The sequence below is a fragment of the Ricinus communis genome, chromosome 9, assembly GCF_019578655.1.
Source record: "Ricinus communis isolate WT05 ecotype wild-type chromosome 9, ASM1957865v1, whole genome shotgun sequence".
Classification (NCBI taxonomy): domain Eukaryota; kingdom Viridiplantae; phylum Streptophyta; class Magnoliopsida; order Malpighiales; family Euphorbiaceae; genus Ricinus; species Ricinus communis.
The window spans coordinates 8,033,509-8,050,844 of record NC_063264.1 but is presented as its reverse complement, the minus strand read 5'-3'; the positions used below and the strand labels follow the sequence as shown (position 1 = coordinate 8,050,844).

The 17,336-nt window shown below is 36.8% G+C and overlaps 1 long non-coding RNA gene across 1 annotated transcript; it reads right to left on the bottom strand.

Annotated features, from left to right (window-relative positions):
- Window positions 1-7,074: 7,074 nt before the first annotated feature.
- Window positions 7,075-8,237, bottom strand: LOC125371151. The gene is made up of 3 exons (XR_007217464.1): window positions 8,039-8,237; window positions 7,645-7,919; window positions 7,075-7,251 (listed from the first exon to the last, which is right to left on the bottom strand). It is a non-coding gene; the product is annotated as an uncharacterized LOC125371151 (long non-coding RNA).
- Window positions 8,238-17,336: the final 9,099 nt, after the last annotated feature.

The following is a 17,336-nucleotide window of genomic DNA, read 5'->3' as shown; positions in this document are numbered from 1 at the left end:
GAAAAAGGGCCTGTGCACCATTAGTACATAGGAAGATTTTGTTCGGGAGCTCAAGAAGCAATTCTATCCCGACAACGCAGAGAAGAAGGCGAGATAAAAGCTTCGACGTCTCCAACATAGAGATGGTCATATTCAGGAATATGTGAAGGAATTCTCCGAATTGATGTTGGAGATTCCCGATTTGGGGGAGAAGGAAGCTTTTCATGCCTTCATTGATGGGTTATCTCGGTGGGCTCAGTTGGAGCTAGAAAGGCGAGGTGTGCAGGACCTTGCCACCGCGATGGCGGTTGTCGAGTCCTTGATAGAGTTGAAGAGGAAGGACTCGTTTAAACCAAAGGTAAAAAGGTACGAAGGAAGCGACAAAGGTGGTGGAGATAGGGGAAAATCTTCCACCAAGGATGGTAAGGCTTCATACAAGGATAAGGGCAAGTGGAAGAAGGAAGACAGGCGTAGTTCTTCTCTGAGAAAGCTTGCCTGCTTCATATGCGATGGACCTCATCGGGCCTATGAGTGTCCAAAACGTGGAAAGCTTGGAGCATTAGTGATCACCGAAGAAGAGAGGCAAGAAGAAGAGCGAAGAATTGCTTCCCTTCGACTCCTCAATGCTATCTAAGCCAAAGTGGAGCAAAAGCCTCGTGGGCGGATGTACGTGGAGACGAACATCGGAGGCAAAAGCATTCAAGCCATGGTGGACACTGGAGCTGATACGGTATACATGACGAAAGAGGTGCCTGACTTTATAAAGCTGCCTTACAAAAAGGAAAAGGGCTTCATTAAAGGTGTAAATGCGAAGAGACTACCTATCATTGGCATTGCGAGAGGGACTAACATCCGAATAGGCCAATGGCAAGGTAAGGTCGATATCACCATTGCTCCTATTGATGATCAACGATTTTATCTTGGTATGGACTTCCTCGACATGGTGAAGGCATTCTTGGTTCCTTACGCCAACACCATGTGCATAATGGAGAATGGCCAACCTTGTGTTGTGCCGATAAAGAGGGAGCTAAGCCAAGACAAAATGGTATCGGCCATACAGCTCTCTAAGGGGGTAAAATGGAAGGAGCCAACCTTCCTAGCAACCCTCAAAGTGGAAGAAGGTCCACATGTTGATGAGCCTACACTTCCAAGCCCTATCTGAGGCGTGCTTGATGAGTTTAAAGATGTTATGCCGCCAGAGCTGCCGAAGAAACTTCTTCCACGCCGAGAAGTGGACCACGAGATTGAGCTAGAATCGGGAGCCAAACCACCCGCCTTTGCACCCTACCGTATGGCGCCTCCTGAGCTGGAGGAACTAAGAAGGCAACTTAAGGAGCTGCTTGATGCAGGCTATATAAGGCCGTCCAAAGCTCCGTATGGTGCGCCGGTTCCGTTTCAGAGGAAGCATGATGGTTCTCTTCGGTTATGCATTGGCTACCGAGCGCTAAACAAGATCACAATCAAGAATAAGTACCCGATTCCTAATATTGCGGACATTTTCGATCAACTTGGTGGTGCTAAGGGGTTTACCAAGTTGGATTTACGGTCCGGGTACTACTAGGTACGCATTTCCGAAGGACATGAGCCAAAGACGGCGTGCGTGACGAGATATGGGTCGTACGAATTTCTTGTCATGCCCTTTGGCCTCACAAACGCGCCGGCCACATTCTGTACGTTGATGAACAAGGTACTTGCTCCTTACCTTGATCAATTTGTTGTTGTTTACCTCGATGATATTGTCGTGTACAACAACACTCTGGAGGAGCACGTAGAGCATTTAAGGCAAGTGTTTAAAGCCTTGCGGGTTAATGAGCTCTACGTTAAAAAGGAGAAATGCTTGTTTGCCCAACGAGAAGTGGCGTTCCTTGGGCATACCGTTGGCAATGGAAAGTTGAGGATGGACGGTTCAAAGGTGAAGGCCATCCAAGATTGGGAGCCGCCGGCCAAGGTGACGGAGTTGAGGTCTTTCCTTGGATTGGTAAACTACTACCGGAGGTTCATTAAGGGTTATTCTTCCATTGCCACTCCCTTAACGGATTTACTTAAGAAGGGTCGTGCCTGGGACTGGTCTATGAGGTGCCAAGAAGCCTTCGAGGGGCTAAAGAAGGCGATTATGGAGGAGCCAGTCTTAGCACTCCCCGACTATACAAAGGCATTCGAGATCCACACGGATGCTTCCGATTTTGCTATTGGTGGAGTACTCATGCAAGAGGGGCATCCGATAGCCTTCGAAAGCCGAAAGCTGAATGACACCGAAAGGAGGTATACGGTGCAAGAAAAGGAGATGACTGCAATAGTCCATTGCTTGCGGACATTGAGGCACTATTTACTTGGGAGCAAGTTTGTGATCAAAACCGACAACGTCACCACTAGCTACTTTCAAACGCAAAAGAAGCTCACACCAAAACAAGTTAGGTGGCAAGACTTCCTTGCGGAATTTGACTATGTCATAGAGTACAAGCCAAGAAGAGCAAACCTTGTTGCCGATGCCCTAAGCAGGAAGGGGGAGCTTGCCGATATAAGCCGTCCTGCATGCAATTTAGCGGAGCGCATCAAGAAGGGGCTAAAGCATGATCCGATGGCCAAGAACTTCCTTGCTCTTATAAAAGAAGGTAAGACTCAAAGGTTTTGGTTAGAAGGAGACTTGCTTTACACAAAAAGGAGGAGGTTATATGTGCCGCTCCATGATAATCTAAGGAAGAAGATCCTTAAAGAGTGCCACGACAGCAAGTGGGCAGGTCATCCCGGCATTCAACGAACGATGGCGCTTGTGGAGAATGCCTACTATTGGCCCCACATGAAGGAAGATGTGGAGGCCTATGTGAAGACTTGTCTTGTGTGCCAACAAGACAAGATGGAGCAGCAAGCCCCGGGTGGTTTACTAGAGCCACTTCCTATTCCTGAGAGACCATGGGAAAGTGTCTCCATGGATTTTATCGTGGGGTTCCCTTTATCAGAAGGTTGTGCATGGATCTTTATGGTGGTGGATCGGTTCTCTAAATACGGCATCTTCATTCCAACTCCAAAGGCCGTCACCGCCGAAGAAGCTGCCCGTCTATTCATGAAACATGTGGTGAAATATTGGGGTGTGCCAAGATCCATAGTAAGCGATCGGGATACGCGCTTCACGGGTCGGTTTTGGACAGAGTTGTTCAAGCTACTAGGCACCGACCTCAGGTTCTCTACGAGTATGCACCCCCAAACGGATGGGCAAACGGAGAGGATCAATGCACTTTTGGAACTTTATCTAAGGCACTACGTGAGTGCCAACCAACGAGATTGGGCGAAGTTGCTTGATGTTGCCCAATTCTCTTATAATTTGCAAAGAAGTGAGTCTACCGGCAAGAGTCCATTTGAGATAGTCACGGGCCAACAACCCTACACACCGAGCACTCTTGCCCTAGACTGGTCAAGCCGGAGTCCACCCGCCTTCAAGCTTGCGAAGGAATGGAAGGAGCAAGCTGATGTCGCTCGAGCTTACTTGGAAAAGGCATCCAAGCGAATGAAGAAATGGGTGGACAAGAAGAGGAGGCCAATGGAGTTTCAAGAAGGGGATAAAGTGCTTTTCAAGCTATACCTGCATGGCAAAGCCGACGGACTTCATTGAGGGCTCCGAAGAAGATATGAAGGACCTTTCCCCATTATTAAACGAGTGAGAAAGGTGGCGTACAAGGTAGAACTTCCCCAAGGCATCAAGATCCATCCTGTTTTCCATGTGAGCATGTTGAAGCCTTTTAAGGAGGATCACGATGACCCAAGCTGAAGTAAGTCTACAAGAGCTCCTCTGAATGTGCGAGCTCAGTATGACAAAGAGGTGGACTACATCATCTCCCACCGTAAGGTGCCACAGTCCAATCAACCTCCTATGACAGAGTTTCTTGTCAAGTAGAAGGGACTCCACGAGAGTAAGGCAAGTTGGGAGCCAATTCGCGACTTGTGGCAATTTGAGGAGAAAATTAAAGCTTACGAGGAGCAGGCAACGGGGGTGTTGCCAGATTGAGTGGGGGAGAATGTCACGGCCCGCCTCACAGCTAGGCAGGGAAGGCTACACAACACGGCCGTGTTGGATTTCAACACTGCCCGTGTTGCCAACACGCCCAAGAACACGCCCGTATTGGTTGAATACAAATGCAAAAGACCTAAAAGCTTCGGGAAACACAGCCACAATAGGTAACATGGCCAATAACCCCAAACCGTGTTCTAAACACGGCCTTGAGCACGGCCATGTTCCCAACACGGCCTGGAACACGGCCATGTTGGCGGACAGGGGGAAAACTATAAATACCCCTTCCTTGTATCATTTGTAGGTTGTTCATGGTTGTGTAGAGAGAGAGAGTGTGCTCATTGTAACTATAAAGAGAGAAGTGTAAAGTGACTTATGGTGAGTTAAACAATACAAGCATACACTTCCAAAATTCTTACGTCTCTTTGTGCCACTTTCGTAAATTTACTTCCGCTAGCGTAATTGCTATCATTCTGCCGAGTTTGGCAGTCAAGGGAAGGCTGACTAGCTATCTTGACTTTCGGGGAAATCAAGCGAGCTAGGCCGCACGTGGGCAAAGTTTTGGTGATAAAACAAAACTCACGTGACAAATGTGGGTGTTGAAATTACTATCCCCACTCCAGAGAAAGTATTAAAGTAGGGTTTGGCAAATAGTGTTGGGTGGTAGTGGATTAATAATATGCAATAAGAATTTATCAAAAACAATAATATCCATATTTACCTTAATTATGTTATTAACTAACTTAAGAGAAATTTTGTACTTGGTACTATATTTAAAAAAAAATAATATTAATATGTATAATATAGATTTATTATAATGAACATATAATATATATATATCGCAAGTGAAAGAACCGCTCTTGTAATAAAGCAGTGAATTTATCTTGAGGTCAATCTCCCAATAAATTATAAGATCACTTATTATAAAGACTAATTATCACCATTAAATAATAAAAATAAATTTAAAAATTATAAACTAATATTTTGAGAGAATATGATATTAATAAAGGAAATAAGATAGATATAAGAGAGAAATCTCCTTCTTTTTTAGAACTAGATTTGTAAAGATATATATAGAGAAAAGTTATTTACCAAGATAATTTTTTTTTATAAATTTATCTAATAGATAAGACTATAAATATTCTTATTTCCACCAATTATTATTCTATAATGATTTTTAATATAAATCATAATAATAATACAAAATAAATGAATTGTCTCCTAAGTAAATAGTAGAATTAGGCTAGCAAAACAAATAGCAGGTCTATGTGTCTCACTCTTGGATCTTGACATAAATAGATAAACACTTATTTTTACTATATTATATATAAAAAATATATAATTAAAGCTCTAAAATATCTTAAATAACTACAATATATATATATATATATATATATATATATATATATATATATATATATAAACAACGGTTTAAAGACCATCAGCTGTAGTCGCTAACAAAAATAGTTACCACAAATGCGTGTGGTCTCTAAAAATAGCGACCACACTGTGTAGTCTCTAATTAGCTACTCCAAGTGTGGTCTTTATTTTGTCTCCAGTTGGTCGCTATTTTACTCACGTTAGACACCAACTGGAGACTGCTTAGCTACCACTTAGCAACCACAATTATGTGGTAGCTAATTTAGAGACCACATGATGTGATCGCTAAATGAGTAGCTATTTTAGAGAACACTTAGAAGTGGTCGCTAGCTGGATGATCTCTAATTTTAGCTCCCAATTAATTATGGTCACTAAGTGGTCTCTGTTTAGCTACCACATTAGGGATTATAAACATGTGGTAACTAAATGTATATTAAATTTTTTTATAATAATAATTATTGGATATTTTTAATATATTTAATCTTATTAATACTATATTACATGTTGCTTAAGTTATATACATTATAATTATATATAATAAAAATAAAATTTTAAATTATAAAATAACGAAACATAAGAGAAATGTAATTTAAATTAAGAATTTTATAATGTACAAAAATACTGATAAATGCAAACACCCTAAAAACGATAAATAACTAAATCTCATATCATTAAGTTGATGTACAATGAGAGAGTACTCAAAATAGAAAGAAGAAATACTAATAATAAACTCACGACTCGCTAGAAGGTGGATCTTGCTACGAGTCATCGGCGTGAGGTCGGGTAGAGAGGCCGAGGACAAACTGCTGAGTGCTCCTAGTTAACCCTGCACCAACTAGCACATGGTGGTCTTCTAGCAGCTCAATTTGCTCGTCTTTCTCATGCAACTGATATGCCAATTGCAAGATAGTGTCTTCAAGCTGCTTCCATGCTAGTCTCATCATCTCATGAATAAAATCTTCCCACTTAAAAAATTAATGCAAATATATACATAAATAAAATTAAATATAATAATTTTCTTAAAAAATCGACAGAATTTCTCCAATAATATATACTATCCAAACCTCAAATAGTTGAGGCAAATTGCTTGTAATAGATGAAGCACTTCACAACTCAACAAAACACGTCCTAAATCAACAAAACACTTCTCAAAATATGTAATCTAATTAACTAATTATAATATAATCTTGTAATTTTAAATAATGAATGTATCATGTGAAACTCATGATTTTAATTAATCTATATCTAGTAATCAACTGATGCATATGCTCTAAGTAATCTTTATTATTTTTACATACTATTTTACTGATATTGAACTCTAATTCAAATTTTATGTCCTTTCTTTAAAAAATATTTAATTAGAAAAGCCTTATAAATTAAAGAGAGGTTGGCTCTTGTCAGGTAATTAAACCCACATAAAGAATTTATTCAGTTGGCTCACTTTTGTGACATATATTAAATAGGTTGTAGATAGTATATAATTAATAAAATAAATAAATAAATCCAAGAGAACTTATAAAAATTTATTCAGTTGGCTCATTTCTGTGATTTATAAGTTTATAAGTGTTTTTCATATAACATTTTATTTCTACCATTTATTTATCACCTTATAAACTTTACATTTAAACAAAGTAATTGTAGACTTGAAAGTAAGCTTATTTTTAAGGTTAATTAATAATTCATGAAGAAAACAATAAGACATCTAATGAACAAAAAAATTTGGACATCTAAAGAACCAGAAATTGGAACTTGAACACGTTAATGCAATATATTACAATTCATTACAGTCAAGTATTGCCTATGAAAGTGAAAAGATGAGAACTTGAATGTTTATGATAGTAGGGGATGTGATTCTCTTAGGCTCTGGTGTTGAGACGACAAGCTTGAATCTGCAAGATTTCAAGCCAATATGACATCAAAAATATTAATATCAGTAAATATCCATTCATCTGCATCATAAACTTGAAATAGAAAATAACCAAAAATTGGTATAAAAAAGAATAAAAACAAAATATCAAAACCCACAACTACATTTTCTTCCAAAATCAATGAACACATCCAAAAACAAACCCACATCCAAAAACTATTTGATTGAAGTGGAAATCAATTGCTCATGAAATCCATATTAAGAATTATATCCATACGCATCTGACCTTGGGTGACTAATAAAAGTAAAACTTAAAAAAATTCATAATTATAAAAAATTAATATAATAGTTGACAATGGTCACCATTTTATTTATAAAAAAAATTATATATCAACAAAATTAATAAAGGCTATACCTTTTTAGGTCGTCCTCGTGAAGCCATTACAGTGCTAAAAAAGGAAAGGGTTTTACAGTGGAAAGGAGGAATTCTTAATCTGTCAAGAGAAAAAATTAGGAATTTAGAGAAATTGGGAACGGATTAAGTGATTAAGTTATTAGTTTTTCCTAAGCAAAGGACTTAGCTCTTTAGGTTCATGGTATCGAGATAGAGAGATTGAAATGCGGTCATTAGGTTTTTCTTTCTTTTTCTTCTAAGGAAAAATCCATTTTTGTTGGGATGCCTAATAAGACCTATAACAAAATGGTCAACTTCAAGCTTTTATGAATCAAAGTAAAGAGAGTGAGAGAGATAGAGAGAGAGGGGGGAAGACGAAGTATAGAGACAGAAAGAGAGAGTGATGCAAACTTACTTGAAGAGAGAGGAATGAAACGTCGAGCGGCATAACAAGGCGGAGGGTGATTGAGCTTCTGATTATTAAGCATAACAGAGACACCCATGACCAACCCCCAACGTACCCAAACCAACCCTCAATGTCTACCTTGACCAAATCAAATCAAAATTCTTTTCCATCAAAAACTCCTTTCCTTACAAAGCCTCATCACCATTCACAGTCAACAAACAACAAACGTCTACTTCCTAAAATTACCAACTTCCCCTATTTACAAAACACCAACGACAACTTCCTTTTATAATTGCAAATACTGTGTAACACTTTGTATACATATAGATAGCCATTTACAAGCTTTCCTCAAGGAATGAGAATTATATTTTCTGTCAGAATTATATTTTATGTTCATCAATTTCTTCATAGTATCAGAGTAGGAATCCAGCTCTCAGAATACAATTCTCATGGCCAACATCTCCTCTGCAAATGAACCTGATCTTTCACTCCAAACTCTTCATCAATGTGTAAGTCTAATCTCACTAAAATTAGACAGCACTAATTATCTTCTATGGCGCTCACAAATGGAGCCACTCATTCAAAGTATAAACATGGATCATCATCTAGTTGAGGGTAATCAATCATTACAAGGAATTATGAAAGATAATAAAGCTGAAATCAATGCAGACTACATCAAGTGGAAAAGAAATGATGGACTCATCATCACTTTCTTGCTGAAATACACAGAGACCGAAGTGCTAGTCACTCTTGAAGATGTAAGCTCAGCCTCTAAAGTGTGGAAATCGATTGAACAACAAATTCTACCCACTACGGTAGAAAAAGAAATGATTTTAAATGAAACCCTCATGTCTCTACAAAAGGGTAATCTCTCCATTGATGAATATGTATAGAAATTCAAAGGATTGTGTGACAGTCTTGCTGCCATTAAAAAGCCAATTGATGAAATTAAGAAGGCTTTTCAACTAGCAAGGGGACTTGGTTCGAAAAACCAAGACTTCCGAACGGCCATGCTTATGAAACCTCCATATCCTTCATTCCATCAATTTGTAATGGCTCTTCAAGCACATGAACAATTCAACTCAACCATCGAACAAGAATCCACTCCTCGGCATGACCAAGCTTTTTTTAACCAAAGAGGTAGAGGTCGTGGAAGGTATAATGGAAGATTCAACTCGCGTGGTCGTAGATTTAATCCAGCAGCAAGACACATCTCTAAAGGTCAGTATAATCACCATGACAAGCAACTCTTTGAAAATTCCACTACCAATAAAATTAGCAAACCATACAAGGAACCCATTGTGTATAAGGGGCTTTAGCCTAGAATAAAGAAAGTCCCAGTGCAGAAGTAGACAACTCTCTGCAATTGAATGTTGGAGTCGCTTTGATCACTCCATTCAACCAGAGGATCAACTACACAAAGCTTTGGCAGCCATGAACATACCTCAAGGTGATGATCCACACCTCTACGCCGATTCTGGAGCCACAACCCATATTGTAAATGATCCAGGTATACTTTTCAAAATTACCAAATATAAAGGAAATGACTCTATTATTGTTGGTAACGGTGAAAACTTGAATATTAGTCATATTGGAGAAGGTAGAATTGAGTCAAATAATGGAATTGTTAATCTAAAAAATGTTCTGATAGTTCCTAAAATTAAAAAGAATCTTATTTCTGTAGGAAAATTGACTTCAGATAATGCTTGCACTGTTATTTTTTAGGCTAATCAATTCTTTGTCAAGTCTCAACAGGGAAAGGTGTTTGCTAAAGGACGAAAACATAATGGACTATATGCTCTAGACAATTGTCACAAAGCCTTGGTAGCATATAAGGGAGTGTCCCAAACTATTTGGCATCAATGTTTGGGACATGCACATTCAAATTTCTTAAAAACTTTACATTCTAAAAGGCTAATAAATATATCTAGTTGGGAAAAACCAAAAACCATTTGTGCTAGTTGTCAAATGGAAAAAAGTTGTAAACTCCCTTTCTTTTCATCAAATAAAATTTCCAATTTTTCTTTAGAAAAATTGCATTGTGATCTTTGGGGACCTGCTCCCATTCTTTCATGTCAAAACTACAAATACTATGCTATTATTGTGGATGATTGCACTCGTTATACGTGGATTTTTCTTTTGAAACAAAAATCTGGATTTTTTGAAACTTTTATTAAATTTCAAAAACAAGTGGAAAATTTATCTGAAAGAAAAATTAAAATTTTTCAAAGTGATGGTGGAGGAGAATTTACCTTAAATATTTTTGAATCTCACTTAGCCAATCATGGAATACACCATCAATTTTCTTGCCCTCATACCCCATAACAAAACGGTGTTGCTGAAAGGAAGCATCGCCATATTGTTGAAACCGGCCTTACCCTTCTTTTTCAAGCCTATATGCCAACCAAATATTGGGTGGATGCTTTTCTTACTGCTACTTTTTTAATTAATTGTCTGCCCTCATCTACTCTTGGCATGAAATCTTCATATTTTAAATTGTTCCATCATGAACCCGACTACAACATGCTTAGAATTTTCGGATGTCAATGCTTCCCTTATCTTCGGGATCATGGCAAGAAAAAAAATTTGAAAAAATATCATATCCTTGCATTTTTGTTGGATACAGTCTCATTCACAAAGGTTATCATTGTCTATGCCCTGTTACTAACAAAGTTTACATTTCTCGACATGTAGTTTTTTATGAACACTATTTTCCTTTTTCACCTAACACTAACGCTAATTCAAAGGAATTAGAAATTACTTTCTTTCCTGACAATGTTGAACAGGTTCAAGTTAATTCAACAGAGAAAGTCAATCCAAGTAATGCATCTTGCTTTGAGAAAGGGAACACAAATCCCGGTCCCTCCCTTATCGGCTCTTGCTGTCCACCAGCTCCTCAAAATAATTCTCCATTACCTAGTAGCAATCCCCTACAACATGTCACTCCTTCTAGCCCAAAACACCACTAATACCATCCCAACACAACTACCCTATATAATACCTGTATAATCCCATACGTAACTGATCACCCCTCTCATCCCGACACCAGCCCTGCACATCAGACTCCCATTGTCGATGCCACCTAAACCAACGGCAACCATGGCCCTGTAGTATATCCTTCCCCGACTGTCCCAACCACGGCACAACCCCTTCCTCACCCACACCTGCATCCTGATATCACATCCTCACATTCGCTTTCTCCCTCCACTACTCAACCTCTAACCATCGGCTCAGATGTTCCTGTCCCATCCCCTTTGGAGAGCCAAACCTCTGCTAACCAGACCACTCCTTCCTCCTCTGCCTTCAACTCACCCAGTGCTTTCGACTCCAGCACCGCTTTTGCGCACTCCCCTACCTCTGTTGTCTTTCCCACTCCTGTGCAATCACGTCCCTCGCTTCATGATCTTCCTGACTTAAACAACAACCTTATTATTGATTTATCTGTTGCAGGTAATGGTAATGCCTCAACTAACGAGTCCACTGGTCATCATATGATCACTCGTAACCAACTTCGCCAACACCCTCCCCTTGATCCAGCTCTTGCCCAAGCCACTCAAAGGTTTCGAGCCCGACGACACAACCTGGCTCTTGTTACCTGTAGTGACTTCAACGTTCCTAAAACATACAAAACAACCCTTCAAATACCTCACCGGAAAGAAGCTATGAACTAAGAATTTCAAGCTCTCCATAACAACAACACTTGGACCCTCGTACCCAAACCACCTTATACAAATATCATTGGGTCTAAATGGATCTTTCGCATTAAATTTAAGGAAGATGGGACGATCGAAAGCCACAAGGCCCGTCTAGTTTCTCAAGGATACTCACAAATTGAAGGACTAGACTATGAGGAAACTTATAGCCCAGTGGTTAAAGCTACCACTATTTGTGTTGTCCTTAGCATTGCCACCACTTCTAACTGGAAATTACGCCAGCTTGATGTCAAAAATGCGTTTCTTCATGGTCATCTCAAAGAGACAGTCTACATGGACCAACCGCCAGGATTCAAAGATCCTCTCTACCCTCACTTTGTTTGTAAATTAAACAAGTCTATCTATGGCCTCAAGCAAGCCCCTCGAGCCTGGTTCAATCGCATATCCCAATACCTTCTTCATCTTGGTTTTACTTGCAGTATAGCTGACCCCTCTCTTTTTATTTTACGCACTGAATACTTAACTGTACTAATGCTTATTTATGTAGATGACATTGTGCTCACAAGAAACAATGACTCCTTTATTCAGCTCCTCCTCCAGCAACTGAGCTCCGAGTTTGCACTTAAAGATCTTGGAGAATTGTATTTTTTTCTTAGGCATTGCAGTTCAGAAGACTGAACATGGCATCTCTCTCTCCCAGGGCCAATATGCCAGATAACTACTTCAGCATGCCAACCTACAAAATAGCACCCATTACAAAACTCCCATGGCTCTCAAATCCCTATCCACACTTCGTGATAGGGATGCCGTCAATATCACCGAATATCGCAGCTTGGTTGGCGCATTACAATAACTCACATACACTAGACCTGACATTGTTCACACTGTCAATAAAGTGTGTCAATCTCTTCACAACCCAACTGTAGGAGATATGAGAGCTGTTAAACATATCCTTAGATATCTTAACGGGACGTTAGACTTTGGTATTTCATTTTATAAACTTAGTAATTTATCTCTTTATGGTTTTTGTGATACAGATTGGGCCGAGTGTCCAACAACCCGACAGAGTACCACAGGCTACTGCATTTTCCTTGGGTCCAATTGTATCTCCTGGTCCTCCAAGAAACAACCCACAGTCTCTCGCTCAAGCACCGAAGCAGAATATAGAGCCTTAGCCTCCACTACTGCTAAAATAGTTTGGATTCAATTCCTTTTACGTGACATTGGCACTTCTCTAAAACAAGCTCCTCAACTTTTTTGTGACAATAAGAGTGCTCTATATATGACCATTAATCCAGTTTTTCATTCTCGCACTAAACATATTGAAATTGACTATCATTTTGTATGTGAAAAAGTCGCTATTGGAGCCTTGGTTACTCGTTACATTCCCTCTCCCCACCAAGTTGCCGATGTCTTCACAAAACCATTACCCGCTCACCGTTTCTTCTTTTCCGCAACAAACTTGGAGTCCACCTACCAGTTCCCTCCAATTTGAGAAAGGGTATTAAGCATAAAAGAGACACCCATGACAGAGGTACCCAAATCAACCCCCAACGTACCCAGACCAGCCCTCAACGTCTACCTTGACCAAATCAAATCAAAATTCTTTCCATCAAAAACTCCTTTCCTTATAAAGCCTCATCACCATCCACAGTCAACAAACAACAAACGTCCACTTCCTAAAATTACCAACTTCCCTTATTTACAAAACACCAACGACAACTTCCTTTTATAATTGCAAATACCGTGTAACACTTTGTATACATATAGATAGCCCTGTACAAGCTTTCCTCAAGGAATGAGAATTATATTTTCTGTTTATCAATTTCTTCACTGATCACTAGTGGCTCTGTCAGCTTCATTAGGGATTTAAATTTTTCGTTGGTGTAAGTGTTTCTACAATTGGGAAGGAAAAGCAAATCTAGTTTTTGATATTACTATTGAATAAGCAACCACACCTGGTGGTAGCAATGGTGGTCATCATCTATGCTTAAATGATCCACTTTATAGTCGTTTCATTAATCCTCAGCAACCACACTTTGTGGTATCACAGGTGGTCACTATTTATGCTTGAACGATCTCTTGTCATTTCATTAAAACTATCAGCTACCACTTCTTATGTGGTCGCTATATTATTCAAACATATACATACATATATCTATTTTATTATATAATTAATATAAATATATATAATTACATTAATATAAATAAATTTAAAGTTTTAAAAATAATAGAAATAAAATAATAAATGTACATATTAATGAATGGAAAATATATTATAAAAATAAATAATATAATTATATCAAAAATTATGTAATTAATTTAGTATGTTGTTAATATTTTTATTATAAATTTAAATAATTTCATTTATTATTTGTTCTATATTTAATTGTTTAGTGAGATAATATTTATTAGAAAATTATATTATTTACTATTTTATTATTATAAGATTATTATTTTATTATTTTTTTATATTTAATTATTATTAGTAAATTATCACTATTACAATATAATTCTAACAATTAAAATAGAGACCACATCATTGGTCTCTAATTTGGAGTCCACAATACTCATCTCTAAGTGGTAACTAAAACACCTACGTAGTAGTTGCACATGTGGTCGCTATTTGGACATAAAATGGTTACTAAATTGGAAAAATATAATTTGATCTCCATATCGAAGCAAAGTGGTCGCTAAATGGTAGTTAAATAGCGACCACTTTGTTATAGTAGCTAAATTACTATTTTTCTGTAAAAATCAAAATATAGTAAAAAATTCAATTTTGTTCTTGTCATATTACTATCATTGAATTTACAGAAAATAATAGTTTACCATCCTAAAAAATAATAGTAAAGAAAGGAAAAAAATGCTTGAATAGAATGGCACTAAAAAGCTAAAGAAATTGGTTTTCTTTGAAAATAATTAAAATGGTCATGTGATTTGACATTTTCTCACTAAAGGGAAGGAGATATTTTTTGTAATAAAGAAGTACTTATTAGCATTTTTAGGTATATATTTATATATTTATTATTTTTATATAATTTCTCATGTATTTAATATAAATTATTACTAAATTATGATCTTATAAGCAATGTGGCATCTAACAATGCATCAAAAAAATTCATAAATATATTAAAATTTCATTAAAAGATTATTTTTTAAATTCGATTATAATTAAAAAATATATATTTGAACAATATATTATGATCATAAAATATCTAATCGGATGTTAAATTAATTTAAAATACTTATTTCATTAAATTTTTTATTTCTATTAATATTTACAATCTAAAAAATGAGAAAAATATTGAATGTATCTCAAAATACTAAAAAATTAAAATACATATTATTTTTTTTGATACGAAAATAGTTTTGTCCCTCAAGTGTAAAAATGGCAAACCAGAGGGTAGGTTTTTGAACTTTACTGTAACTAAAATAGAAGCTATGTATAGGCGGCGGTGTTGGGCACGCACGCCAGTGTCTTTAGTGGCTATGACACTACAAGATTTTTTAACCTAATTGGGAATATGTTAACTAGTCATTGAGACTAGTGCGAAGATGAGAGTCGCCACCCGGGTAATTTCCCGCGACACTTTTACTAATGAGTGATTCTTTTAGATTCTATAAGTAAGCCTGCGCCACAAATCCAAAGATAGATTCGAAAGCCAACTTCCTTATTTGTATATCTTGGTCTTTAATTTTATTGTTTAACAAATTATTTTCTATAAACACAAAAGTTTATATACAAGCATACCTTACAACACATAAAGCCCTCCTAAGTTTAGCCTATTTATTAAGCCCAACCAACATTTAAGTTGTTTATCTAGCTTTATAATTAATTATTTACAAAGCCTAGTCTAGCCCAATTACCAATTATGCTCTTGAAATTCCAACCTTTAAAGTCCACTGGACTACATATTATGATAAGGCCCAGTTATATGATTCTAAACCTAATATTGGCCAATTGTCCTAACTAAAGCATTGACAAAAAAGCCTATTAGGTCTACATCGATTTTAGATTTTAAGTCCAGTTACCAATTAATTAGCCTATTAGACTGGAGACTTCATGTGAGGTCCAATTTTAAGAAAAGTCTATATCTCATTTTTAGTTAGTAAATCATATTACACTTATTTTATCACATAGTAAACAAAAATAAGCAGAAATAAAGTGTAGAAAAATAAATCTAACTATTACAACCCGCCTACAACTAAAAAAAATAAAAAGACCTAAAACTAAGTACAGTACATGAATAACTCAAGAAATACATAAAAAATCCTTAAAAATCAAAATTTAGGGTTTTAAAGAGCAGAGCCTATCGGCTATGGGTATAGAGTCGATCGACTCAACATAGTGCCGAATTGGCTCTGCACTGAGCCGATGGGCTCTAGAGCTTTGGCAGGTGGTTTTTGACAGTTCCTCCTTTGATTCGATGCTCTAGAGCTAATCTCACATGCACAAGAAGCATGAAATCGATTAAAACATGTAAAATCAAATAGATTATGTAACAAAGAATATAAAATCAATTAGAAACCCTAAATAGAACATGCAAACTCTAAAGAAAATACCTAGACCAATAGTAAACAAGAAACGGCTAAATATTAGACTTTAAATTATGTGATTTCTGAAATATTTAACTATCAAATTATTTAAAAAAAATTACAGATCTAATCTAAATCCTAGATTTGTTACTAATAATTAGAGAAAATAAAATAATCAAAACTCTACATGTTCTATTATCATATTCAATTCCCAAGAAGTTCCTATTATCAAGTTCAAATCCCTAGCAATATCATAACATGCGATCATCTAATAAACAATTCTAATCATATGAAAATGCATAAATCAATAAAAATAATCTTAATCATATTTCTAGGAAAGCATAAAAGAATGAGGTTTGGAAGATGATATGGATGATGATGCTTGGGGAACCCTCAAGTTGTTGCCGTAGTTGATTGTTCTGCTAGTCTTAGGAGACGATGCAGTTGAATCAAAAATTAGTTGAGGATCTAGTGCTGGATGAGGTTTTTGAAAAGCTTATGTCGTTCTTTTAAGGTTTCCAAATGTCAGTTCTTTCTCAGTGCCTATAACTCTCTATATCTTTTGCTTAAAGTATATCGATTGCTAGTCTTGCTAAGAATCGGTTCCTTGCTAACCTTCCCCTAAATTATGAGTTAACGATATATTTATAGACGTAGGGTTTAGGAAATCCTAGGAGCAAAACGATAGACTTAAACTTTTTAGAGATTATCTATGATAAAATGAAAAAATATCCATATTTATCAATAAAAACCTTCTTGAAAATCATTTTAGATGTAAAAGAGTGTCAAAAAACGACGTCGGATCAAGAAAATCACGAATTGGCACTGTGTAAAGCTGGTTGGCTCTATGATGAGCTGATCCTGCTTTATGATGAGCCGATCGGCTTTAAATAAGGAATAATTCGTAAAAAATTTACAATTTAGTTTCTGAACTTGCAAAATTCATCTTTTCGACCTCCAGACTTTATTTTTCTTAACAATTAACTCTAAATTGATTTCTAAAAAGGTGATTTTAGTCAGATTAATCTCAACCCTAACTTTGAGTTCGCCCATTCTTCATCTCCCGAGACTTGAGAAGGCGGTAACTTTCATCATAAGATTTTTTGTAATTTCCT